Here is a 23415-nt window from a genome sequence, read left to right as displayed (position 1 = left end):
AGGTCACAGCACGCTGAACACACTGTTTCTCGTCCGATCACCGCTACTGCGCGACGCTGGGCGTTGTCAGTGCTTGGGCGGGTGACCGCCTGCGAACACAGGGCGCTGCCGACAGTTTCAATTCGTATTTCTCTTTTCTCGTCGGTTTCGGAGCTGCAGCGCTATTCGGTCAAGGGCACTGGCGCCACGTTTTGCCTCTCGGTATGCCAAGTCGCGCCGTGCGGCCACAGTGAAAAGAAGGAGCGTGTTGTAAAATTTTCAACAAAGAAAAAAAGAAATGTACTAGTAATAAAACTGAATTTGTCTGACAGAACATGTAAAATCACACAATGCACGATAACAGGCAGCAGGTCTTTACTTGAGGCATAAGTAATGTTGTGCCCGCCTTGCCATACCTCTCTCAGTCGTTTCGCGTGCTTGTCCTTCTGATATAGGCCGATTGGAGAGCGTCAGCTCTCGCGTCAGCCGAGCAAAGTCGAGACAAGTCGAGACTCAAGCGGAATCGACGCACACAATATAGGGTGGCCTGCAGCGAGTAAGAGGGGGAAAGAAACATTAATTTAAGGACGCGTGGCAAAAGTACTCATACGCAGAAGTAAAACGGAGGCTGCGGTGGCCGGGAATCGAACCCGGATCAACTGCTTGGAAGGCAACTATGCTGACCATTACACCACCACCGCACGGTTTTCTTCTGCGCACGCCCCGCTGTGTCTGCTTCCCGCCTGTCGGCGGCGGCCGAAGGTGGTCGCAGCAGTAGGCGCATTACGGGGTAGGCGAGCGCATCCAGACAGCGTCTCTACGCACATTTCGCGTCCTTTGGCAAGAGTCGTCGCGTGCGTGCGCCGCAACACTACTAAGACGATCGCGTTCGGGCGTCATTTTTAAGCAGTGCAGCGCAGGATTCAGCGTTTGTAGCATTCTCTCGAGAGGATGCCACGGCGCTGGACGGCAGTCCCACTTTCCCTTCAGACGTCTGCCGCGGAAAGCACAAGGAAGCTGCGAACTAGCTGGGCATCGGTGGTTCAGTGGTAGAATGCTCGCCTGCCACGCGGGCGGCCCGGGTTCGATTCCCGGCCGATGCATCATTTTGTTTTTCCCCGATAGTGGAGCTGCGAGTCTTTCGCACTCGAAGTGCGTGGGCCACGAGAATGGACCGCGGGATTCCGTGTGGAAACAGCCAAACACGCAGCGCGCACGTCTTCTCGTTTGGACTCCTGCGTGCTATTGTACATACTGGCGTCGGCCTAGCATCGCAAGTTGCCTGCAGCGCTGGGAATGCACGTGTAGTAACAGAAAAAATGAGCCAGCAAGTGCAGACTCTCTACCACTAGTATTTGCTACTTGCCGAGATTCCAGAAGGTTTGGCAATCACGTGCCTCGGTAGCGCAGTAGGCAGCGCGTAAGTCTCATAATCTTAAGGTCGTGAGTTCGATCCTCACCCGGGGCATTTAATTTACTTTCGTTCACAGCTGAATTGACGGCTCTGGGGTTGAGAAGGAGCAAAACAGCTTGTAGTTTGTTATCCACAAGGTTTCAACAACTCAGCGTGAAAATGCTTACTTCCCGTTATTACTAATTGCAGTTCTTTTGTGAAATTTTCAAGAAAAAATGTACTAGTACTAAAACTGAATTTCGTATGATATAACATGTAAAGTCACACAGTGTATGGCCTGCTATACCTGTATAACGACAGGCTGCAGGTCTTTACTTGCGAAATAAGTAAATAAATATTACTACTCACAGGTTTGCTTTTCCTCCTACCCCTGTAACAACGAGGCCAAAAGCAACGGACTGTGACTTTTGCCATGCGCGCCTCGGCATGGGAGCGCGAAAAGATGGTCGCAAACAGGGAAAGTGCGACACGGAAAGCCAGTGGAAGGGGTGTAAACCCCGAAAAAAGTGTGCGCGTCCGGTGTGGTCTAGTGGCTAGGATACCTGGCTTTCACCCAGGAGGCCCGGGTTCGATTCCCGGTACCGGAATGTAATTTTTTCGGAACAAATCACGACAAGTTTGGACAGAGCGAAATGCTGTTTTCACGTCCTCCTCGCGTTATAGCTACTGGTTCATAAACGTGAGCTGAAAACAGTCGAGAGAAACGGGCACGCAATGAAATTACTACGAGCAGCGGAATAAAGGGAGGAGAGACGCTGGTCCACTGTTGGACTGCTACCATAGAAATGTTACCTGTAAATACGCAGAGCTACTCCCTCTAAGTGCTGGAAGACAGTGTGCACCGAGGCCCGTTAGCTCAGTTGGTTAGAGCGTCGTGCTAATAACGCGAAGGTCGTGGGTTCGATCCCCCCACGGGCCAATACGATTTTTCTATTTAAAAAAGGCAACGCCTATTTCGGCGGGGAAGTGTGGTGACTAAGAAATCGTGTGGGAGCAGATAGGGGACCCGAAAGCGACTTGTCGGGACGCACTAAAACACTTCACAGGTCACAGCACGCTGAACACACTGTTTCTCGTCCGATCACCGCTACTGCGCGACGCTGGGCGTTGTCAGTGCTTGGGCGGGTGACCGCCTGCGAACACAGGGCGCTGCCGACAGTTTCAATTCGTATTTCTCTTTTCTCGTCGGTTTCGGAGCTGCAGCGCTATTCGGTCAAGGGCACTGGCGCCACGTTTTGCCTCTCGGTATGCCAAGTCGCGCCGTGCGGCCACAGTGAAAAGAAGGAGCGTGTTGTAAAATTTTCAACAAAGAAAAAAAGAAATGTACTAGTAATAAAACTGAATTTGTCTGACAGAACATGTAAAATCACACAATGCACGATAACAGGCAGCAGGTCTTTACTTGAGGCATAAGTAATGTTGTGCCCGCCTCGCCATACCTCTCTCAGTCGTTTCGCGTGCTTGTCCTTCTGATATAGGCCGATTGGAGAGCGTCAGCTCTCGCGTCAGCCGAGCAAAGTCGAGACAAGTCGAGACTCAAGCGGAATCGACGCACACAATATAGGGTGGCCTGCAGCGAGTAAGAGGGGGAAAGAAACATTAATTTAAGGACGCGTGGCAAAAGTACTCATACGCAGAAGTAAAACGGAGGCTGCGGTGGCCGGGAATCGAACCCGGATCAACTGCTTGGAAGGCAACTATGCTGACCATTACACCACCACCGCACGGTTTTCTTCTGCGCACGCCCCGCTGTGTCTGCTTCCCGCCTGTCGGCGGCGGCCGAAGGTGGTCGCAGCAGTAGGCGCATTACGGGGTAGGCGAGCGCATCCAGACAGCGTCTCTACGCACATTTCGCGTCCTTTGGCAAGAGTCGTCGCGTGCGTGCGCCGCAACACTACTAAGACGATCGCGTTCGGGCGTCATTTTTAAGCAGTGCAGCGCAGGATTCAGCGTTTGTAGCATTCTCTCGAGAGGATGCCACGGCGCTGGACGGCAGTCCCACTTTCCCTTCAGACGTCTGCCGCGGAAAGCACAAGGAAGCTGCGAACTAGCTGGGCATCGGTGGTTCAGTGGTAGAATGCTCGCCTGCCACGCGGGCGGCCCGGGTTCGATTCCCGGCCGATGCATCATTTTGTTTTTCCCCGATAGTGGAGCTGCGAGTCTTTCGCACTCGAAGTGCGTGGGCCACGAGAATGGACCGCGGGATTCCGTGTGGAAACAGCCAAACACGCAGCGCGCACGTCTTCTCGTTTGGACTCCTGCGTGCTATTGTACATACTGGCGTCGGCCTAGCATCGCAAGTTGCCTGCAGCGCTGGGAATGCACGTGTAGTAACAGAAAAAATGAGCCAGCAAGTGCAGACTCTCTACCACTAGTATTTGCTACTTGCCGAGATTCCAGAAGGTTTGGCAATCACGTGCCTCGGTAGCGCAGTAGGCAGCGCGTAAGTCTCATAATCTTAAGGTCGTGAGTTCGATCCTCACCCGGGGCATTTAATTTACTTTCGTTCACAGCTGAATTGACGGCTCTGGGGTTGAGAAGGAGCAAAACAGCTTGTAGTTTGTTATCCACAAGGTTTCAACAACTCAGCGTGAAAATGCTTACTTCCCGTTATTACTAATTGCAGTTCTTTTGTGAAATTTTCAAGAAAAAATGTACTAGTACTAAAACTGAATTTCGTATGATATAACATGTAAAGTCACACAGTGTATGGCCTGCTATACCTGTATAACGACAGGCTGCAGGTCTTTACTTGCGAAATAAGTAAATAAATATTACTACTCACAGGTTTGCTTTTCCTCCTACCCCTGTAACAACGAGGCCAAAAGCAACGGACTGTGACTTTTGCCATGCGCGCCTCGGCATGGGAGCGCGAAAAGATGGTCGCAAACAGGGAAAGTGCGACACGGAAAGCCAGTGGAAGGGGTGTAAACCCCGAAAAAAGTGTGCGCGTCCGGTGTGGTCTAGTGGCTAGGATACCTGGCTTTCACCCAGGAGGCCCGGGTTCGATTCCCGGTACCGGAATGTAATTTTTTCGGAACAAATCACGACAAGTTTGGACAGAGCGAAATGCTGTTTTCACGTCCTCCTCGCGTTATAGCTACTGGTTCATAAACGTGAGCTGAAAACAGTCGAGAGAAACGGGCACGCAATGAAATTACTACGAGCAGCGGAATAAAGGGAGGAGAGACGCTGGTCCACTGTTGGACTGCTACCATAGAAATGTTACCTGTAAATACGCAGAGCTACTCCCTCTAAGTGCTGGAAGACAGTGTGCACCGAGGCCCGTTAGCTCAGTTGGTTAGAGCGTCGTGCTAATAACGCGAAGGTCGTGGGTTCGATCCCCCCACGGGCCAATACGATTTTTCTATTTAAAAAAGGCAACGCCTATTTCGGCGGGGAAGTGTGGTGACTAAGAAATCGTGTGGGAGCAGATAGGGGACCCGAAAGCGACTTGTCGGGACGCACTAAAACACTTCACAGGTCACAGCACGCTGAACACACTGTTTCTCGTCCGATCACCGCTACTGCGCGACGCTGGGCGTTGTCAGTGCTTGGGCGGGTGACCGCCTGCGAACACAGGGCGCTGCCGACAGTTTCAATTCGTATTTCTCTTTTCTCGTCGGTTTCGGAGCTGCAGCGCTATTCGGTCAAGGGCACTGGCGCCACGTTTTGCCTCTCGGTATGCCAAGTCGCGCCGTGCGGCCACAGTGAAAAGAAGGAGCGTGTTGTAAAATTTTCAACAAAGAAAAAAAGAAATGTACTAGTAATAAAACTGAATTTGTCTGACAGAACATGTAAAATCACACAATGCACGATAACAGGCAGCAGGTCTTTACTTGAGGCATAAGTAATGTTGTGCCCGCCTCGCCATACCTCTCTCAGTCGTTTCGCGTGCTTGTCCTTCTGATATAGGCCGATTGGAGAGCGTCAGCTCTCGCGTCAGCCGAGCAAAGTCGAGACAAGTCGAGACTCAAGCGGAATCGACGCACACAATATAGGGTGGCCTGCAGCGAGTAAGAGGGGGAAAGAAACATTAATTTAAGGACGCGTGGCAAAAGTACTCATACGCAGAAGTAAAACGGAGGCTGCGGTGGCCGGGAATCGAACCCGGATCAACTGCTTGGAAGGCAACTATGCTGACCATTACACCACCACCGCACGGTTTTCTTCTGCGCACGCCCCGCTGTGTCTGCTTCCCGCCTGTCGGCGGCGGCCGAAGGTGGTCGCAGCAGTAGGCGCATTACGGGGTAGGCGAGCGCATCCAGACAGCGTCTCTACGCACATTTCGCGTCCTTTGGCAAGAGTCGTCGCGTGCGTGCGCCGCAACACTACTAAGACGATCGCGTTCGGGCGTCATTTTTAAGCAGTGCAGCGCAGGATTCAGCGTTTGTAGCATTCTCTCGAGAGGATGCCACGGCGCTGGACGGCAGTCCCACTTTCCCTTCAGACGTCTGCCGCGGAAAGCACAAGGAAGCTGCGAACTAGCTGGGCATCGGTGGTTCAGTGGTAGAATGCTCGCCTGCCACGCGGGCGGCCCGGGTTCGATTCCCGGCCGATGCATCATTTTGTTTTTCCCCGATAGTGGAGCTGCGAGTCTTTCGCACTCGAAGTGCGTGGGCCACGAGAATGGACCGCGGGATTCCGTGTGGAAACAGCCAAACACGCAGCGCGCACGTCTTCTCGTTTGGACTCCTGCGTGCTATTGTACATACTGGCGTCGGCCTAGCATCGCAAGTTGCCTGCAGCGCTGGGAATGCACGTGTAGTAACAGAAAAAATGAGCCAGCAAGTGCAGACTCTCTACCACTAGTATTTGCTACTTGCCGAGATTCCAGAAGGTTTGGCAATCACGTGCCTCGGTAGCGCAGTAGGCAGCGCGTAAGTCTCATAATCTTAAGGTCGTGAGTTCGATCCTCACCCGGGGCATTTAATTTACTTTCGTTCACAGCTGAATTGACGGCTCTGGGGTTGAGAAGGAGCAAAACAGCTTGTAGTTTGTTATCCACAAGGTTTCAACAACTCAGCGTGAAAATGCTTACTTCCCGTTATTACTAATTGCAGTTCTTTTGTGAAATTTTCAAGAAAAAATGTACTAGTACTAAAACTGAATTTCGTATGATATAACATGTAAAGTCACACAGTGTATGGCCTGCTATACCTGTATAACGACAGGCTGCAGGTCTTTACTTGCGAAATAAGTAAATAAATATTACTACTCACAGGTTTGCTTTTCCTCCTACCCCTGTAACAACGAGGCCAAAAGCAACGGACTGTGACTTTTGCCATGCGCGCCTCGGCATGGGAGCGCGAAAAGATGGTCGCAAACAGGGAAAGTGCGACACGGAAAGCCAGTGGAAGGGGTGTAAACCCCGAAAAAAGTGTGCGCGTCCGGTGTGGTCTAGTGGCTAGGATACCTGGCTTTCACCCAGGAGGCCCGGGTTCGATTCCCGGTACCGGAATGTAATTTTTTCGGAACAAATCACGACAAGTTTGGACAGAGCGAAATGCTGTTTTCACGTCCTCCTCGCGTTATAGCTACTGGTTCATAAACGTGAGCTGAAAACAGTCGAGAGAAACGGGCACGCAATGAAATTACTACGAGCAGCGGAATAAAGGGAGGAGAGACGCTGGTCCACTGTTGGACTGCTACCATAGAAATGTTACCTGTAAATACGCAGAGCTACTCCCTCTAAGTGCTGGAAGACAGTGTGCACCGAGGCCCGTTAGCTCAGTTGGTTAGAGCGTCGTGCTAATAACGCGAAGGTCGTGGGTTCGATCCCCCCACGGGCCAATACGATTTTTCTATTTAAAAAAGGCAACGCCTATTTCGGCGGGGAAGTGTGGTGACTAAGAAATCGTGTGGGAGCAGATAGGGGACCCGAAAGCGACTTGTCGGGACGCACTAAAACACTTCACAGGTCACAGCACGCTGAACACACTGTTTCTCGTCCGATCACCGCTACTGCGCGACGCTGGGCGTTGTCAGTGCTTGGGCGGGTGACCGCCTGCGAACACAGGGCGCTGCCGACAGTTTCAATTCGTATTTCTCTTTTCTCGTCGGTTTCGGAGCTGCAGCGCTATTCGGTCAAGGGCACTGGCGCCACGTTTTGCCTCTCGGTATGCCAAGTCGCGCCGTGCGGCCACAGTGAAAAGAAGGAGCGTGTTGTAAAATTTTCAACAAAGAAAAAAAGAAATGTACTAGTAATAAAACTGAATTTGTCTGACAGAACATGTAAAATCACACAATGCACGATAACAGGCAGCAGGTCTTTACTTGAGGCATAAGTAATGTTGTGCCCGCCTTGCCATACCTCTCTCAGTCGTTTCGCGTGCTTGTCCTTCTGATATAGGCCGATTGGAGAGCGTCAGCTCTCGCGTCAGCCGAGCAAAGTCGAGACAAGTCGAGACTCAAGCGGAATCGACGCACACAATATAGGGTGGCCTGCAGCGAGTAAGAGGGGGAAAGAAACATTAATTTAAGGACGCGTGGCAAAAGTACTCATACGCAGAAGTAAAACGGAGGCTGCGGTGGCCGGGAATCGAACCCGGATCAACTGCTTGGAAGGCAACTATGCTGACCATTACACCACCACCGCACGGTTTTCTTCTGCGCACGCCCCGCTGTGTCTGCTTCCCGCCTGTCGGCGGCGGCCGAAGGTGGTCGCAGCAGTAGGCGCATTACGGGGTAGGCGAGCGCATCCAGACAGCGTCTCTACGCACATTTCGCGTCCTTTGGCAAGAGTCGTCGCGTGCGTGCGCCGCAACACTACTAAGACGATCGCGTTCGGGCGTCATTTTTAAGCAGTGCAGCGCAGGATTCAGCGTTTGTAGCATTCTCTCGAGAGGATGCCACGGCGCTGGACGGCAGTCCCACTTTCCCTTCAGACGTCTGCCGCGGAAAGCACAAGGAAGCTGCGAACTAGCTGGGCATCGGTGGTTCAGTGGTAGAATGCTCGCCTGCCACGCGGGCGGCCCGGGTTCGATTCCCGGCCGATGCATCATTTTGTTTTTCCCCGATAGTGGAGCTGCGAGTCTTTCGCACTCGAAGTGCGTGGGCCACGAGAATGGACCGCGGGATTCCGTGTGGAAACAGCCAAACACGCAGCGCGCACGTCTTCTCGTTTGGACTCCTGCGTGCTATTGTACATACTGGCGTCGGCCTAGCATCGCAAGTTGCCTGCAGCGCTGGGAATGCACGTGTAGTAACAGAAAAAATGAGCCAGCAAGTGCAGACTCTCTACCACTAGTATTTGCTACTTGCCGAGATTCCAGAAGGTTTGGCAATCACGTGCCTCGGTAGCGCAGTAGGCAGCGCGTAAGTCTCATAATCTTAAGGTCGTGAGTTCGATCCTCACCCGGGGCATTTAATTTACTTTCGTTCACAGCTGAATTGACGGCTCTGGGGTTGAGAAGGAGCAAAACAGCTTGTAGTTTGTTATCCACAAGGTTTCAACAACTCAGCGTGAAAATGCTTACTTCCCGTTATTACTAATTGCAGTTCTTTTGTGAAATTTTCAAGAAAAAATGTACTAGTACTAAAACTGAATTTCGTATGATATAACATGTAAAGTCACACAGTGTATGGCCTGCTATACCTGTATAACGACAGGCTGCAGGTCTTTACTTGCGAAATAAGTAAATAAATATTACTACTCACAGGTTTGCTTTTCCTCCTACCCCTGTAACAACGAGGCCAAAAGCAACGGACTGTGACTTTTGCCATGCGCGCCTCGGCATGGGAGCGCGAAAAGATGGTCGCAAACAGGGAAAGTGCGACACGGAAAGCCAGTGGAAGGGGTGTAAACCCCGAAAAAAGTGTGCGCGTCCGGTGTGGTCTAGTGGCTAGGATACCTGGCTTTCACCCAGGAGGCCCGGGTTCGATTCCCGGTACCGGAATGTAATTTTTTCGGAACAAATCACGACAAGTTTGGACAGAGCGAAATGCTGTTTTCACGTCCTCCTCGCGTTATAGCTACTGGTTCATAAACGTGAGCTGAAAACAGTCGAGAGAAACGGGCACGCAATGAAATTACTACGAGCAGCGGAATAAAGGGAGGAGAGACGCTGGTCCACTGTTGGACTGCTACCATAGAAATGTTACCTGTAAATACGCAGAGCTACTCCCTCTAAGTGCTGGAAGACAGTGTGCACCGAGGCCCGTTAGCTCAGTTGGTTAGAGCGTCGTGCTAATAACGCGAAGGTCGTGGGTTCGATCCCCCCACGGGCCAATACGATTTTTCTATTTAAAAAAGGCAACGCCTATTTCGGCGGGGAAGTGTGGTGACTAAGAAATCGTGTGGGAGCAGATAGGGGACCCGAAAGCGACTTGTCGGGACGCACTAAAACACTTCACAGGTCACAGCACGCTGAACACACTGTTTCTCGTCCGATCACCGCTACTGCGCGACGCTGGGCGTTGTCAGTGCTTGGGCGGGTGACCGCCTGCGAACACAGGGCGCTGCCGACAGTTTCAATTCATATTTCTCTTTTCTCGTCGGTTTCGGAGCTGCAGCGCTATTCGGTCAAGGGCACTGGCGCCACGTTTTGCCTCTCGGTATGCCAAGTCGCGCCGTGCGGCCACAGTGAAAAGAAGGAGCGTGTTGTAAAATTTTCAACAAAGAAAAAAAGAAATGTGCTAGTAATAAAACTGAATTTGTCTGACAGAACATGTAAAATCACACAATGCACGATAACAGGCAGCAGGTCTTTACTTGAGGCATAAGTAATGTTGTGCCCGCCTCGCCATACCTCTCTCAGTCGTTTCGCGTGCTTGTCCTTCTGATATAGGCCGATTGGAGAGCGTCAGCTCTCGCGTCAGCCGAGCAAAGTCGAGACAAGTCGAGACTCAAGCGGAATCGACGCACACAATATAGGGTGGCCTGCAGCGAGTAAGAGGGGGAAAGAAACATTAATTTAAGGACGCGTGGCAAAAGTACTCATACGCAGAAGTAAAACGGAGGCTGCGGTGGCCGGGAATCGAACCCGGATCAACTGCTTGGAAGGCAACTATGCTGACCATTACACCACCACCGCACGGTTTTCTTCTGCGCACGCCCCGCTGTGTCTGCTTCCCGCCTGTCGGCGGCGGCCGAAGGTGGTCGCAGCAGTAGGCGCATTACGGGGTAGGCGAGCGCATCCAGACAGCGTCTCTACGCACATTTCGCGTCCTTTGGCAAGAGTCGTCGCGTGCGTGCGCCGCAACACTACTAAGACGATCGCGTTCGGGCGTCATTTTTAAGCAGTGCAGCGCAGGATTCAGCGTTTGTAGCATTCTCTCGAGAGGATGCCACGGCGCTGGACGGCAGTCCCACTTTCCCTTCAGACGTCTGCCGCGGAAAGCACAAGGAAGCTGCGAACTAGCTGGGCATCGGTGGTTCAGTGGTAGAATGCTCGCCTGCCACGCGGGCGGCCCGGATTCGATTCCCGGCCGATGCATCATTTTGTTTTTCCCCGATAGTGGAGCTGCGAGTCTTTCGCACTCGAAGTGCGTGGGCCACGAGAATGGACCGCGGGATTCCGTGTGGAAACAGCCAAACACGCAGCGCGCACGTCTTCTCGTTTGGACTCCTGCGTGCTATTGTACATACTGGCGTCGGCCTAGCATCGCAAGTTGCCTGCAGCGCTGGGAATGCACGTGTAGTAACAGAAAAAATGAGCCAGCAAGTGCAGACTCTCTACCACTAGTATTTGCTACTTGCCGAGATTCCAGAAAGTTTGGCAATCACGTGCCTCGGTAGCGCAGTAGGCAGCGCGTAAGTCTCATAATCTTAAGGTCGTGAGTTCGATCCTCACCCGGGGCATTTAATTTACTTTCGTTCACAGCTGAATTGACGGCTCTGGGGTTGAGAAGGAGCAAAACAGCTTGTAGTTTGTTATCCACAAGGTTTCAACAACTCAGCGTGAAAATGCTTACTTCCCGTTATTACTAATTGCAGTTCTTTTGTGAAATTTTCAAGAAAAAATGTACTAGTACTAAAACTGAATTTCGTATGATATAACATGTAAAGTCACACAGTGTATGGCCTGCTATACCTGTATAACGACAGGCTGCAGGTCTTTACTTGCGAAATAAGTAAATAAATATTACTACTCACAGGTTTGCTTTTCCTCCTACCCCTGTAACAACGAGGCCAAAAGCAACGGACTGTGACTTTTGCCATGCGCGCCTCGGCATGGGAGCGCGAAAAGATGGTCGCAAACAGGGAAAGTGCGACACGGAAAGCCAGTGGAAGGGGTGTAAACCCCGAAAAAAGTGTGCGCGTCCGGTGTGGTCTAGTGGCTAGGATACCTGGCTTTCACCCAGGAGGCCCGGGTTCGATTCCCGGTACCGGAATGTAATTTTTTCGGAACAAATCACGACAAGTTTGGACAGAGCGAAATGCTGTTTTCACGTCCTCCTCGCGTTATAGCTACTGGTTCATAAACGTGAGCTGAAAACAGTCGAGAGAAACGGGCACGCAATGAAATTACTACGAGCAGCGGAATAAAGGGAGGAGAGACGCTGGTCCACTGTTGGACTGCTACCATAGAAATGTTACCTGTAAATACGCAGAGCTACTCCCTCTAAGTGCTGGAAGACAGTGTGCACCGAGGCCCGTTAGCTCAGTTGGTTAGAGCGTCGTGCTAATAACGCGAAGGTCGTGGGTTCGATCCCCCCACGGGCCAATACGATTTTTCTATTTAAAAAAGGCAACGCCTATTTCGGCGGGGAAGTGTGGTGACTAAGAAATCGTGTGGGAGCAGATAGGGGACCCGAAAGCGACTTGTCGGGACGCGCTAAAACACTTCACAGGTCACAGCACGCTGAACACACTGTTTCTCGTCCGATCACCGCTACTGCGCGACGCTGGGCGTTGTCAGTGCTTGGGCGGGTGACCGCCTGCGAACACAGGGCGCTGCCGACAGTTTCAATTCGTATTTCTCTTTTCTCGTCGGTTTCGGAGCTGCAGCGCTATTCGGTCAAGGGCACTGGCGCCACGTTTTGCCTCTCGGTATGCCAAGTCGCGCCGTGCGGCCACAGTGAAAAGAAGGAGCGTGTTGTAAAATTTTCAACAAAGAAAAAAAGAAATGTACTAGTAATAAAACTGAATTTGTCTGACAGAACATGTAAAATCACACAATGCACGATAACAGGCAGCAGGTCTTTACTTGAGGCATAAGTAATGTTGTGCCCGCCTCGCCATACCTCTCTCAGTCGTTTCGCGTGCTTGTCCTTCTGATATAGGCCGATTGGAGAGCGTCAGCTCTCGCGTCAGCCGAGCAAAGTCGAGACAAGTCGAGACTCAAGCGGAATCGACGCACACAATATAGGGTGGCCTGCAGCGAGTAAGAGGGGGAAAGAAACATTAATTTAAGGACGCGTGGCAAAAGTACTCATACGCAGAAGTAAAACGGAGGCTGCGTTGGCCGGGAATCGAACCCGGATCAACTGCTTGGAAGGCAACTATGCTGACCATTACACCACCACCGCACGGTTTTCTTCTGCGCACGCCCCGCTGTGTCTGCTTCCCGCCTGTCGGCGGCGGCCGAAGGTGGTCGCAGCAGTAGGCGCATTACGGGGTAGGCGAGCGCATCCAGACAGCGTCTCTACGCACATTTCGCGTCCTTTGGCAAGAGTCGTCGCGTGCGTGCGCCGCAACACTACTAAGACGATCGCGTTCGGGCGTCATTTTTAAGCAGTGCAGCGCAGGATTCAGCGTTTGTAGCATTCTCTCGAGAGGATGCCACGGCGCTGGACGGCAGTCCCACTTTCCCTTCAGACGTCTGCCGCGGAAAGCACAAGGAAGCTGCGAACTAGCTGGGCATCGGTGGTTCAGTGGTAGAATGCTCGCCTGCCACGCGGGCGGCCCGGATTCGATTCCCGGCCGATGCATCATTTTGTTTTTCCCCGATAGTGGAGCTGCGAGTCTTTCGCACTCGAAGTGCGTGGGCCACGAGAATGGACCGCGGGATTCCGTGTGGAAACAGCCAAACACGCAGCGCGCACGTCTTCTCGTTTGGACTCCTGCGTGCTATTGTACATACTGGCGTCGGCCTAGCATCGCAAGTTGCCTGCAGCGCTGGGAATGCACGTGTAGTAACAGAAAAAATGAGCCAGCAAGTGCAGACTCTCTACCACTAGTATTTGCTACTTGCCGAGATTCCAGAAAGTTTGGCAATCACGTGCCTCGGTAGCGCAGTAGGCAGCGCGTAAGTCTCATAATCTTAAGGTCGTGAGTTCGATCCTCACCCGGGGCATTTAATTTACTTTCGTTCACAGCTGAATTGACGGCTCTGGGGTTGAGAAGGAGCAAAACAGCTTGTAGTTTGTTATCCACAAGGTTTCAACAACTCAGCGTGAAAATGCTTACTTCCCGTTATTACTAATTGCAGTTCTTTTGTGAAATTTTCAAGAAAAAATGTACTAGTACTAAAACTGAATTTCGTATGATATAACATGTAAAGTCACACAGTGTATGGCCTGCTATACCTGTATAACGACAGGCTGCAGGTCTTTACTTGCGAAATAAGTAAATAAATATTACTACTCACAGGTTTGCTTTTCCTCCTACCCCTGTAACAACGAGGCCAAAAGCAACGGACTGTGACTTTTGCCATGCGCGCCTCGGCATGGGAGCGCGAAAAGATGGTCGCAAACAGGGAAAGTGCGACACGGAAAGCCAGTGGAAGGGGTGTAAACCCCGAAAAAAGTGTGCGCGTCCGGTGTGGTCTAGTGGCTAGGATACCTGGCTTTCACCCAGGAGGCCCGGGTTCGATTCCCGGTACCGGAATGTAATTTTTTCGGAACAAATCACGACAAGTTTGGACAGAGCGAAATGCTGTTTTCACGTCCTCCTCGCGTTATAGCTACTGGTTCATAAACGTGAGCTGAAAACAGTCGAGAGAAACGGGCACGCAATGAAATTACTACGAGCAGCGGAATAAAGGGAGGAGAGACGCTGGTCCACTGTTGGACTGCTACCATAGAAATGTTACCTGTAAATACGCAGAGCTACTCCCTCTAAGTGCTGGAAGACAGTGTGCACCGAGGCCCGTTAGCTCAGTTGGTTAGAGCGTCGTGCTAATAACGCGAAGGTCGTGGGTTCGATCCCCCCACGGGCCAATACGATTTTTCTATTTAAAAAAGGCAACGCCTATTTCGGCGGGGAAGTGTGGTGACTAAGAAATCGTGTGGGAGCAGATAGGGGACCCGAAAGCGACTTGTCGGGACGCGCTAAAACACTTCACAGGTCACAGCACGCTGAACACACTGTTTCTCGTCCGATCACCGCTACTGCGCGACGCTGGGCGTTGTCAGTGCTTGGGCGGGTGACCGCCTGCGAACACAGGGCGCTGCCGACAGTTTCAATTCGTATTTCTCTTTTCTCGTCGGTTTCGGAGCTGCAGCGCTATTCGGTCAAGGGCACTGGCGCCACGTTTTGCCTCTCGGTATGCCAAGTCGCGCCGTGCGGCCACAGTGAAAAGAAGGAGCGTGTTGTAAAATTTTCAACAAAGAAAAAAAGAAATGTACTAGTAATAAAACTGAATTTGTCTGACAGAACATGTAAAATCACACAATGCACGATAACAGGCAGCAGGTCTTTACTTGAGGCATAAGTAATGTTGTGCCCGCCTCGCCATACCTCTCTCAGTCGTTTCGCGTGCTTGTCCTTCTGATATAGGCCGATTGGAGAGCGTCAGCTCTCGCGTCAGCCGAGCAAAGTCGAGACAAGTCGAGACTCAAGCGGAATCGACGCACACAATATAGGGTGGCCTGCAGCGAGTAAGAGGGGGAAAGAAACATTAATTTAAGGACGCGTGGCAAAAGTACTCATACGCAGAAGTAAAACGGAGGCTGCGGTGGCCGGGAATCGAACCCGGATCAACTGCTTGGAAGGCAACTATGCTGACCATTACACCACCACCGCACGGTTTTCTTCTGCGCACGCCCCGCTGTGTCTGCTTCCCGCCTGTCGGCGGCGGCCGAAGGTGGTCGCAGCAGTAGGCGCATTACGGGGTAGGCGAGCGCATCCAGACAGCGTCTCTACGCACATTTCGCGTCCTTTGGCAAGAGTCGTCGCGTGCGTGCGCCGCAACACTACTAAGACGATCGCGTTCGGGCGTCATTTTTAAGCAGTGCAGCGCAGGATTCAGCGTTTGTAGCATTCTCTCGAGAGGATGCCACGGCGCTGGACGGCAGTCCCACTTTCCCTTCAGACGTCTGCCGCGGAAAGCACAAGGAAGCTGCGAACTAGCTGGGCATCGGTGGTTCAGTGGTAGAATGCTCGCCTGCCACGCGGGCGGCCCGGGTTCGATTCCCGGCCGATGCATCATTTTGTTTTTCCCCGATAGTGGAGCTGCGAGTCTTTCGCACTCGAAGTGCGTGGGCCACGAGAATGGACCGCGGGATTCCGTGTGGAAACAGCCAAACACGCAGCGCGCACGTCTTCTCGTTTGGACTCCTGCGTGCTATTGTACATACTGGCGTCGGCCTAGCATCGCAAGTTGCCTGCAGCGCTGGGAATGCACGTGTAGTAACAGAAAAAATGAGCCAGCAAGTGCAGACTCTCTACCACTAGTATTTGCTACTTGCCGAGATTCCAGAAGGTTTGGCAATCACGTGCCTCGGTAGCGCAGTAGGCAGCGCGTAAGTCTCATAATCTTAAGGTCGTGAGTTCGATCCTCACCCGGGGCATTTAATTTACTTTCGTTCACAGCTGAATTGACGGCTCTGGGGTTGAGAAGGAGCAAAACAGCTTGTAGTTTGTTATCCACAAGGTTTCAACAACTCAGCGTGAAAATGCTTACTTCCCGTTATTACTAATTGCAGTTCTTTTGTGAAATTTTCAAGAAAAAATGTACTAGTACTAAAACTGAATTTCGTATGATATAACATGTAAAGTCACACAGTGTATGGCCTGCTATACCTGTATAACGACAGGCTGCAGGTCTTTACTTGCGAAATAAGTAAATAAATATTACTACTCACAGGTTTGCTTTTCCTCCTACCCCTGTAACAACGAGGCCAAAAGCAACGGACTGTGACTTTTGCCATGCGCGCCTCGGCATGGGAGCGCGAAAAGATGGTCGCAAACAGGGAAAGTGCGACACGGAAAGCCAGTGGAAGGGGTGTAAACCCCGAAAAAATTGTGCGCGTCCGGTGTGGTCTAGTGGCTAGGATACCTGGCTTTCACCCAGGAGGCCCGGGTTCGATTCCCGGTACCGGAATGTAATTTTTTCGGAACAAATCACGACAAGTTTGGACAGAGCGAAATGCTGTTTTCACGTCCTCCTCGCGTTATAGCTACTGGTTCATAAACGTGAGCTGAAAACAGTCGAGAGAAACGGGCACGCAATGAAATTACTACGAGCAGCGGAATAAAGGGAGGAGAGACGCTGGTCCACTGTTGGACTGCTACCATAGAAATGTTACCTGTAAATACGCAGAGCTACTCCCTCTAAGTGCTGGAAGACAGTGTGCACCGAGGCCCGTTAGCTCAGTTGGTTAGAGCGTCGTGCTAATAACGCGAAGGTCGTGGGTTCGATCCCCCCACGGGCCAATACGATTTTTCTATTTAAAAAAGGCAACGCCTATTTCGGCGGGGAAGTGTGGTGACTAAGAAATCGTGTGGGAGCAGATAGGGGACCCGAAAGCGACTTGTCGGGACGCACTAAAACACTTCACAGGTCACAGCACGCTGAACACACTGTTTCTCGTCCGATCACCGCTACTGCGCGACGCTGGGCGTTGTCAGTGCTTGGGCGGGTGACCGCCTGCGAACACAGGGCGCTGCCGACAGTTTCAATTCGTATTTCTCTTTTCTCGTCGGTTTCGGAGCTGCAGCGCTATTCGGTCTAGGGCACTGGCGCCACGTTTTGCCTCTCGGTATGCCAAGTCGCGCCGTGCGGCCACAGTGAAAAGAAGGAGCGTGTTGTAAAATTTTCAACAAAGAAAAAAAGAAATGTACTAGTAATAAAACTGAATTTGTCTGACAGAACATGTAAAATCACACAATGCACGATAACAGGCAGCAGGTCTTTACTTGAGGCATAAGTAGTGTTGTGCCCGCCTCGCCATACCTCTCTCAGTCGTTTCGCGTGCTTGTCCTTCTGATACAGGCCGATTGGAGAGCGTCAGCTCTCGCGTCAGCCGAGCAATAAGAGGGGGAAAGAAACATTAATTTAAGGACGCGTGGCAAAAGTACTCATACGCAGAAGTAAAACGGAGGCTGCGGTGGCCGGGAATCGAACCCGGATCAACTGCTTGGAAGGCAACTATGCTGACCATTACACCACCACCGCACGGTTTTCTTCTGCGCACGCCCCGCTGTGTCTGCTTCCCGCCTGTCGGCGGCGGCCGAAGGTGGTCGCAGCAGTAGGCGCATTACGGGGTAGGCGAGCGCATCCAGACAGCGTCTCTACGCACATTTCGCGTCCTTTGGCAAGAGTCGTCGCGTGCGTGCGCCGCAACACTACTAAGACGATCGCGTTCGGGCGTCATTTTTAAGCAGTGCAGCGCAGGATTCAGCGTTTGTAGCATTCTCTCGAGAGGATGCCACGGCGCTGGACGGCAGTCCCACTTTCCCTTCAGACGTCTGCGCGGAAAGCACCAGGCAGCACGTCGCGCGGAGCTCCGCAGCCGTCGTCGGTTTGTTTACTTCGCCGGACTTAGGCGCTTCGTTCTTCGGGATTTCATCTTTCACGGTTTGTAAGTAACATCATGTCGACATTTTCGAGAGCTAACACCGCTCAGTGTGTATTTGATAGAAGTGCTGTCCGCCCTACCGCGTTTGAAATACATGAATGGTTATTCGAAGACTTAAAAATACCGGAAGAAATTGTAGACACCTTTCAATTGGACTTTGTACAATATTGCTTGTTCTTAAAATTTACCTCTGGGGACATGTGTGAAAAATTTGTTGCTAAATTTGGTGGTACTCGTCGTTTTAAGCATTCCGACGGCAGTATTAGTAATGTGCAAATTGTGGCGTCAGGGTTTGGGATTCGATCTGTCCGTGTTTTTAATGTACCGCCGGAATGCCCTGATCAAATTTTGTCTCGTGCCTTGTCGCGATTTGGTGACGTTTTGAACATTACCATGGAGAAATGGTCCAGTGCCTATCGTTACAAAGTTGCTAGTGGTGTCCGTAGTGTACGGATGGACCTGAAACAACACATCCCTTCGTACTTTGTAATCGGTGGGGTTCGTGCACAGGTCTCATATATCGGGCAACCGCCGACATGTGCCGTCTGTCATTCTACGGAACATTTGAGGGGTGACTGCCCTCGACGGCGGCCTGTTCAGTTACCACGCGAAGATGTTGTGGGTGGAGGCGTAACATTGGTGCCCCTTCTGAGCGAGGTTGTCGCCGGAAGACCCTTTCCCGGTCCGACCGACCGACCGGCCGAGCGACCGACGGCCGTTGCTTCCGTCGAAGACACGTCTGTCGCGGGACATCGTAACGCGACTGTCGGGCAGGAGGAAATGGAGGTTGTCCAGGACCCGCCTGCCCCGACCGACCGTGATGATGACGAAAGGGAGGAACGCTCCTTTAATGCTGATGCCGTTGACTCGGCATCGGTGGAGGTGACAGACGCTTCTTTACCCCCGCCGCCCCTTCCGGTGCCTACTTCTGCCGATAGTGTCACGCCTTCAGCGGAAACTAAAAAGCCACGTCGCCCGCGGGGCAAGGGTAAACAGGTCAAGGATCCGAACCCGGTCGCCCTCGCGCATCCGCCAGCCACGGAGAGTGGCAGTGAAAGTGAGGTAATGTCACAGGGTTCCTCGCGTAGTAGCAGCCCCGCGAGGACAGAGAAAATTCGCGCACACACTGAACGATTGAAACAGTTTCTCAGTGCCGGGAAGGAACAGGACTTTGCCGCTGCGAAACGTAAATTAGAACAGGGCAGCGAGCAATTACCACAGCGCCCGCGCAAACATTCTGTACCGTCACAGCCGGCCGTGGCGTCGCGCGGCGGCCAGGCGGAGGCCCAGACGCCGGGCGACGCACGACCACCCCCGCCACCTGACAATCACAGCCCGTGGTGGCAGCAGCAGGAGGACGAGGGGGGACAGTAGGAATGGCCGCAGACCCACACCGTTGTCATGAGATCACCTACATGCAATTGACCTAGGAACGGATGTGTCTTGAACTGTGTCCAGTGTATTGTTGTGCCATATCTTTGTAGATTTGCTACCAACCACTACAGTGTTTTAAGAATATTGCGATTTCCATTTTATGCCAACTGCCATTTATTTAAGTATAAGTCCGGCGTTTTATCACTTCGTTGGTGCTTTTTTTATTGTTTTGTCTTGTCCATCTGTTTAAAATGTCAACGTATTCACTCCCACCGAGTGTGTTTTCCGTTTTGACTTTAAACGTTGCCGGAATCTCAGCGGTGCACAAGGTAGCTGCCTTTAAAGATGTTTTATATCATGGAAACTTTAGTATTGCTCTTCTTCAAGAAGTGTCTAGTGATGTTTTTAGCAATATTCCAGGTTACGATGTTATTTACAACCTTAATAGTGACAATAACTGTGGCACAGCAATTTTATATAAGTCGTTTTTCGAACCTACGGACATCAGACTTCTCCCAGATGGTCGTGTACTGGCGTGTGTTATTGAAGGTGTCCAATTTGTCAACGTCTATGTGCCCTCGGGGACTGATCAAAAACGCACAAGAGCTCGTTTCTTTACCACGGACGTCTGTCCCTTTTTAGCTACGGCTCGTCCTCTTATATTCGGCGGTGATTTTAATTGTGTTGTTGCTAATGCGGACCAGTATCCCACCCCCACTAAATGTGCAGAACTGAACACCCTTTTAACTGCAGTCGACTTGCGTGATACGTGGCGTCACTACCACCCAACCCTGACGCAGTATACGCACTTTTCTACTGGCGGGGCCAGTAGAATAGATAGGATCTATGTTTCACGGGAGCTAACAGATGCTTTATGCGCCGTCGAAGTTCTGCCTGTCGCCATGAGTGATCATTGTGGCTACGTGTGTGCTTTGCGGTTGCAGTGCTGTCGCGCGAAATCACTCGCAGCATACTGGAAATTAAATACCGGGTATCTGGGTGCCGAAGGGCTCCGTGCAGAGCTGCGTGTCGCATGGCAGCAGTGTTTAGCAAAGGTCCATCATTACGGGTCCTGCATCGAGTGGTGGGTGGCGCATGCCAAACCGCTTCTGCGGAAGGCGGCGCAATTATATAGTAGAGAAGCGAGTTACTGGCACAGGCGTACGTTGGCATTCTATCAGCAGTGCCTCCAGGATGCTATTCATTTACCTGTTGCCCCCGACGCGAACTTTAGACTTCGTCTGGGCAAAATTAAAGCTAGGATTCTGCGGCTGCACCGGGAAAGGTCGAAGGGTTTAATGATTCGGAGCCGTCCCTTGTGCCACGTTGATGACGAGGAGCCGTCGCTCTATCATCTTGCCCGGGAGAAGAAACAGGCTCGCAAAAAGTATATTGATGCGTTGGAAACTGATGCGGGGATTGTCTTATCGCAGCGGCACGAAATTATCCGCCATATCGCCGACTATTATACTTCGCTTTTTCACGATACTGCCGCGGACGGCGAGGCCATGCGAATTTTATTAGAAGACTTAGCCGACTGCATGTCCGACCCTGACCGTGAAGAGCTGGTTGCAGAGATGTCGAACCAGGAAGTCTTACAGATCCTGAAAGCCAGTACAACGGGCAAGTCGCCTGGCCCCGACGGTCTTCCTACAGAGTTTTATGTTACTTTCTGGGACATTGTAGGGGACAAGTTTACGGTAGTGGTGAACGAAGTGCTTCGCGGCGTTGTCATCCCGAGTCAGTTTCTCGAAGGGCACATTGTTCTGATCCCCAAAAAACGGGGTACGTGCCGGGTCACCGATCTGCGGCCGATTACGCTGTTGAATGCTGATTACAAGTTGGCCGCCAGATGTGTTGCAGCGAAGTTACAGGCAGTAATGGACAAAGTCATCTGTCCCTTCCAATCATGCGGCGTTAAGAGGCGTACCATTTTCAATGCGGCATCTACCTATCGTGACGTCATCGCATACTCCGCCGTCCACCGACTTTCAGCAGCTGTCCTTTCTGTGGACTTTGCCAATGCGTTTGACAGGATGAGCCACGATTATTTGATGCACGTTATGGAAAGGATGGGTTTTGGCTTCCGCTTCATTCGCGTGATACGCCATTTCCTGACAGGGGCCAGTTCGGTAGTGACAATTAATGGATGGCGAACGCCACCTATAGTTCTTAGTAGATCGGTGCGACAGGGCTGTCCCTTATCTATGTACCTTTTTGTAATTGCTTTGGACCCACTGCTGCGTGCGCTGGACCGCACGATAGGCGGCGTGGATATTCATCGTGCCTCAGTGACGTGTCTCGCTTATGCTGATGACGTAGGTGTTTTTATCGGCGACGACAATGATTTTCATCAAATACGGCCCTTACTGCGGTGGTATGAATGTGCGTCGGGTGCCCTGATTAATCCAAGGAAGACTGTGTTGATTCCTTTAGGAAATTGCGAAGTGGATCCCGATCAGACATGGTTTCGAGTAGCCCGTACTCATACGATCTTGGGACTTGATGTAACCGCTAATCCTCAGCAGATGCGGGCGCGCACCTGGCGCCGGCTGCTGAACCATGTCAAAGGCCTATGTAAGACTTACGCCAGCCGACGTCTCACACTCCTCCAGAAAGTCGACCTCATTAACAGCGCCGTGTATTCTAAGGCCTGGTACGTGGCACAGCTCCTGGACGTTCCGCGACCCCTCGCCCGATCGTTTTCGCAGGCCGCGTACTGGCTCCTGTGGCGCCACGAAATTTTCAAGGTTCGGGCGGCAACGTGTGTCCTCGACACCACCTTCGGGGGACTCGGCCTCGTAGATTTTTCCCGGAAGTGTTCGGCGCTGCTGGTGCACCGCACGGCCGCCCTGCAGGTCGACAGCCCGGATGGAACGGCGGCGGCCATGCTCGTCGCCTACCGGCCGCCCTCCGAGAGCGCACCGGTGTCCGTTGTGGGCATCCCGTATCAACTCGGCTACGTCAGAGCTTACTACCTGCAGCGGAGCTATGTCCTGGAAGCGGCGCTGGACAGGAACCGGAATGTTCGCCGACTGTATGCGGCAATGGTGGGGAGGCCACCCCCTCACAAGCTCGCTCTTCGCTTCCCCGCGACCAACTGGCGGCAGGTCTGGCTTAATGTTCATCATCCCGTGTTGCCCTCCGGCGTTCGGTCCCAGTGGTATAAACTGGTCAACAATACGGTGGCCACAAACCAACGTCTTTCGGACATCCGTCTGCTGCCATCTGCCAACTGTGGTGCTTGTGGCGTTCCGGACACAAGGGAGCATCGCTTTCAGTGTCGTTTTGTGGCAGCAGTCTGGGCCCTGTGTAGGGTCATGGTGGCTCTGATCAACCGGACGACACCCTCACACGTGACTGTCAGTGATGTTCTTGCGCCAGGGTTTCAACCCTTCCCTCGCACCAAGCACAATGCAACGGTGTGGCTCCTAGGCCACACGGTCTACGCAATTCTGGAGTGCCACGTTCAGGATGCGTCTACATATTTAGCGTACTTGTGGGATGCACACTCCCATGTACAGCGGCTGAAGCATTACAACCAACTTTTTGCTAATTTTCTGCGTGCTGCGTTACAACATGGTTACGCCAAAACGTTCAATCATTGATATACGGAAAACTGTGTTGAAGACTGAAGAGGCTATCTATTCTTGTTCATTTTTCAATCATTTTTGTTTGCCTTTGACCCGATGGTTTTGATGCGTGTGTGAGGCTATTATGCGTTACAGAAGAAAAATGCTTTTTATACTACTTTCATTTGGATCAAAGCAGTGGTGCGTTTCGTTTCTCATATGGAAGTGACAATATTATTTTACTTTTATTTTATTACATACTTCTTATGGACTTCGTAGTGAGTTTTTAGTTTGTCCTCTCCACGCGAATCTTGCTCACCAAGAATGGTCATTGAATTTCTTGTGTTTCTTTTAACGAAGAACTCTATTCAGACATTTTGCTCGTGGTTG

At 51.8% G+C, this 23415-nt stretch overlaps 36 non-coding genes across 36 annotated transcripts; 28 read left to right on the top strand and 8 right to left on the bottom strand.

Moving 5' to 3' along the window:
• Positions 1-608: 608 nt before the first annotated feature.
• On the bottom strand, positions 609-680 carry Trnag-ucc (transfer RNA glycine (anticodon UCC)). Its single transcript has one exon. It is a non-coding gene; the product is annotated as a tRNA-Gly (tRNA).
• A 331-nt stretch (positions 681-1011) lies between these two features.
• Positions 1012-1082, top strand: Trnag-gcc (transfer RNA glycine (anticodon GCC)). Its single transcript has one exon. It is a non-coding gene; the product is annotated as a tRNA-Gly (tRNA).
• A 292-nt stretch (positions 1083-1374) lies between these two features.
• Trnam-cau (transfer RNA methionine (anticodon CAU)) lies at positions 1375-1447 on the top strand. The gene has a single exon. It is a non-coding gene; the product is annotated as a tRNA-Met (tRNA).
• A 461-nt stretch (positions 1448-1908) lies between these two features.
• Trnae-uuc (transfer RNA glutamic acid (anticodon UUC)) lies at positions 1909-1980 on the top strand. The gene has a single exon. It is a non-coding gene; the product is annotated as a tRNA-Glu (tRNA).
• A 258-nt stretch (positions 1981-2238) lies between these two features.
• Trnai-aau (transfer RNA isoleucine (anticodon AAU)) lies at positions 2239-2312 on the top strand. The gene has a single exon. It is a non-coding gene; the product is annotated as a tRNA-Ile (tRNA).
• A 733-nt stretch (positions 2313-3045) lies between these two features.
• Trnag-ucc (transfer RNA glycine (anticodon UCC)) lies at positions 3046-3117 on the bottom strand. The gene has a single exon. It is a non-coding gene; the product is annotated as a tRNA-Gly (tRNA).
• A 331-nt stretch (positions 3118-3448) lies between these two features.
• Positions 3449-3519, top strand: Trnag-gcc (transfer RNA glycine (anticodon GCC)). The gene has a single exon. It is a non-coding gene; the product is annotated as a tRNA-Gly (tRNA).
• Positions 3520-3811: 292 nt separating this feature from the next.
• Trnam-cau (transfer RNA methionine (anticodon CAU)) lies at positions 3812-3884 on the top strand. The gene has a single exon. It is a non-coding gene; the product is annotated as a tRNA-Met (tRNA).
• Positions 3885-4345: 461 nt separating this feature from the next.
• Trnae-uuc (transfer RNA glutamic acid (anticodon UUC)) lies at positions 4346-4417 on the top strand. Its single transcript has one exon. It is a non-coding gene; the product is annotated as a tRNA-Glu (tRNA).
• A 258-nt stretch (positions 4418-4675) lies between these two features.
• On the top strand, positions 4676-4749 carry Trnai-aau (transfer RNA isoleucine (anticodon AAU)). Its single transcript has one exon. It is a non-coding gene; the product is annotated as a tRNA-Ile (tRNA).
• A 733-nt stretch (positions 4750-5482) lies between these two features.
• Trnag-ucc (transfer RNA glycine (anticodon UCC)) lies at positions 5483-5554 on the bottom strand. The gene has a single exon. It is a non-coding gene; the product is annotated as a tRNA-Gly (tRNA).
• A 331-nt stretch (positions 5555-5885) lies between these two features.
• On the top strand, positions 5886-5956 carry Trnag-gcc (transfer RNA glycine (anticodon GCC)). Its single transcript has one exon. It is a non-coding gene; the product is annotated as a tRNA-Gly (tRNA).
• Positions 5957-6248: 292 nt separating this feature from the next.
• On the top strand, positions 6249-6321 carry Trnam-cau (transfer RNA methionine (anticodon CAU)). The gene has a single exon. It is a non-coding gene; the product is annotated as a tRNA-Met (tRNA).
• A 461-nt stretch (positions 6322-6782) lies between these two features.
• On the top strand, positions 6783-6854 carry Trnae-uuc (transfer RNA glutamic acid (anticodon UUC)). Its single transcript has one exon. It is a non-coding gene; the product is annotated as a tRNA-Glu (tRNA).
• A 258-nt stretch (positions 6855-7112) lies between these two features.
• Trnai-aau (transfer RNA isoleucine (anticodon AAU)) lies at positions 7113-7186 on the top strand. Its single transcript has one exon. It is a non-coding gene; the product is annotated as a tRNA-Ile (tRNA).
• Positions 7187-7919: 733 nt separating this feature from the next.
• Trnag-ucc (transfer RNA glycine (anticodon UCC)) lies at positions 7920-7991 on the bottom strand. Its single transcript has one exon. It is a non-coding gene; the product is annotated as a tRNA-Gly (tRNA).
• Positions 7992-8322: 331 nt separating this feature from the next.
• On the top strand, positions 8323-8393 carry Trnag-gcc (transfer RNA glycine (anticodon GCC)). Its single transcript has one exon. It is a non-coding gene; the product is annotated as a tRNA-Gly (tRNA).
• A 292-nt stretch (positions 8394-8685) lies between these two features.
• Trnam-cau (transfer RNA methionine (anticodon CAU)) lies at positions 8686-8758 on the top strand. The gene has a single exon. It is a non-coding gene; the product is annotated as a tRNA-Met (tRNA).
• Positions 8759-9219: 461 nt separating this feature from the next.
• On the top strand, positions 9220-9291 carry Trnae-uuc (transfer RNA glutamic acid (anticodon UUC)). The gene has a single exon. It is a non-coding gene; the product is annotated as a tRNA-Glu (tRNA).
• A 258-nt stretch (positions 9292-9549) lies between these two features.
• Trnai-aau (transfer RNA isoleucine (anticodon AAU)) lies at positions 9550-9623 on the top strand. The gene has a single exon. It is a non-coding gene; the product is annotated as a tRNA-Ile (tRNA).
• A 733-nt stretch (positions 9624-10356) lies between these two features.
• On the bottom strand, positions 10357-10428 carry Trnag-ucc (transfer RNA glycine (anticodon UCC)). The gene has a single exon. It is a non-coding gene; the product is annotated as a tRNA-Gly (tRNA).
• A 331-nt stretch (positions 10429-10759) lies between these two features.
• Positions 10760-10830, top strand: Trnag-gcc (transfer RNA glycine (anticodon GCC)). Its single transcript has one exon. It is a non-coding gene; the product is annotated as a tRNA-Gly (tRNA).
• A 292-nt stretch (positions 10831-11122) lies between these two features.
• On the top strand, positions 11123-11195 carry Trnam-cau (transfer RNA methionine (anticodon CAU)). The gene has a single exon. It is a non-coding gene; the product is annotated as a tRNA-Met (tRNA).
• Positions 11196-11656: 461 nt separating this feature from the next.
• On the top strand, positions 11657-11728 carry Trnae-uuc (transfer RNA glutamic acid (anticodon UUC)). Its single transcript has one exon. It is a non-coding gene; the product is annotated as a tRNA-Glu (tRNA).
• A 258-nt stretch (positions 11729-11986) lies between these two features.
• Positions 11987-12060, top strand: Trnai-aau (transfer RNA isoleucine (anticodon AAU)). The gene has a single exon. It is a non-coding gene; the product is annotated as a tRNA-Ile (tRNA).
• A 733-nt stretch (positions 12061-12793) lies between these two features.
• Positions 12794-12865, bottom strand: Trnag-ucc (transfer RNA glycine (anticodon UCC)). The gene has a single exon. It is a non-coding gene; the product is annotated as a tRNA-Gly (tRNA).
• A 331-nt stretch (positions 12866-13196) lies between these two features.
• Positions 13197-13267, top strand: Trnag-gcc (transfer RNA glycine (anticodon GCC)). The gene has a single exon. It is a non-coding gene; the product is annotated as a tRNA-Gly (tRNA).
• A 292-nt stretch (positions 13268-13559) lies between these two features.
• Trnam-cau (transfer RNA methionine (anticodon CAU)) lies at positions 13560-13632 on the top strand. Its single transcript has one exon. It is a non-coding gene; the product is annotated as a tRNA-Met (tRNA).
• Positions 13633-14093: 461 nt separating this feature from the next.
• Trnae-uuc (transfer RNA glutamic acid (anticodon UUC)) lies at positions 14094-14165 on the top strand. Its single transcript has one exon. It is a non-coding gene; the product is annotated as a tRNA-Glu (tRNA).
• Positions 14166-14423: 258 nt separating this feature from the next.
• On the top strand, positions 14424-14497 carry Trnai-aau (transfer RNA isoleucine (anticodon AAU)). The gene has a single exon. It is a non-coding gene; the product is annotated as a tRNA-Ile (tRNA).
• Positions 14498-15230: 733 nt separating this feature from the next.
• Trnag-ucc (transfer RNA glycine (anticodon UCC)) lies at positions 15231-15302 on the bottom strand. Its single transcript has one exon. It is a non-coding gene; the product is annotated as a tRNA-Gly (tRNA).
• Positions 15303-15633: 331 nt separating this feature from the next.
• Trnag-gcc (transfer RNA glycine (anticodon GCC)) lies at positions 15634-15704 on the top strand. Its single transcript has one exon. It is a non-coding gene; the product is annotated as a tRNA-Gly (tRNA).
• A 292-nt stretch (positions 15705-15996) lies between these two features.
• On the top strand, positions 15997-16069 carry Trnam-cau (transfer RNA methionine (anticodon CAU)). Its single transcript has one exon. It is a non-coding gene; the product is annotated as a tRNA-Met (tRNA).
• Positions 16070-16530: 461 nt separating this feature from the next.
• Positions 16531-16602, top strand: Trnae-uuc (transfer RNA glutamic acid (anticodon UUC)). Its single transcript has one exon. It is a non-coding gene; the product is annotated as a tRNA-Glu (tRNA).
• Positions 16603-16860: 258 nt separating this feature from the next.
• On the top strand, positions 16861-16934 carry Trnai-aau (transfer RNA isoleucine (anticodon AAU)). Its single transcript has one exon. It is a non-coding gene; the product is annotated as a tRNA-Ile (tRNA).
• A 670-nt stretch (positions 16935-17604) lies between these two features.
• Trnag-ucc (transfer RNA glycine (anticodon UCC)) lies at positions 17605-17676 on the bottom strand. Its single transcript has one exon. It is a non-coding gene; the product is annotated as a tRNA-Gly (tRNA).
• Between the last annotated feature and the right edge of the window lie 5739 nt (positions 17677-23415).

This window comes from Schistocerca gregaria, unplaced genomic scaffold (genome assembly GCF_023897955.1).
Source record: "Schistocerca gregaria isolate iqSchGreg1 unplaced genomic scaffold, iqSchGreg1.2 ptg000564l, whole genome shotgun sequence".
Classification (NCBI taxonomy): Eukaryota; Metazoa; Arthropoda; class Insecta; order Orthoptera; family Acrididae; genus Schistocerca; species Schistocerca gregaria.
This window is presented reverse-complemented; position numbering and strand designations above follow the sequence as displayed.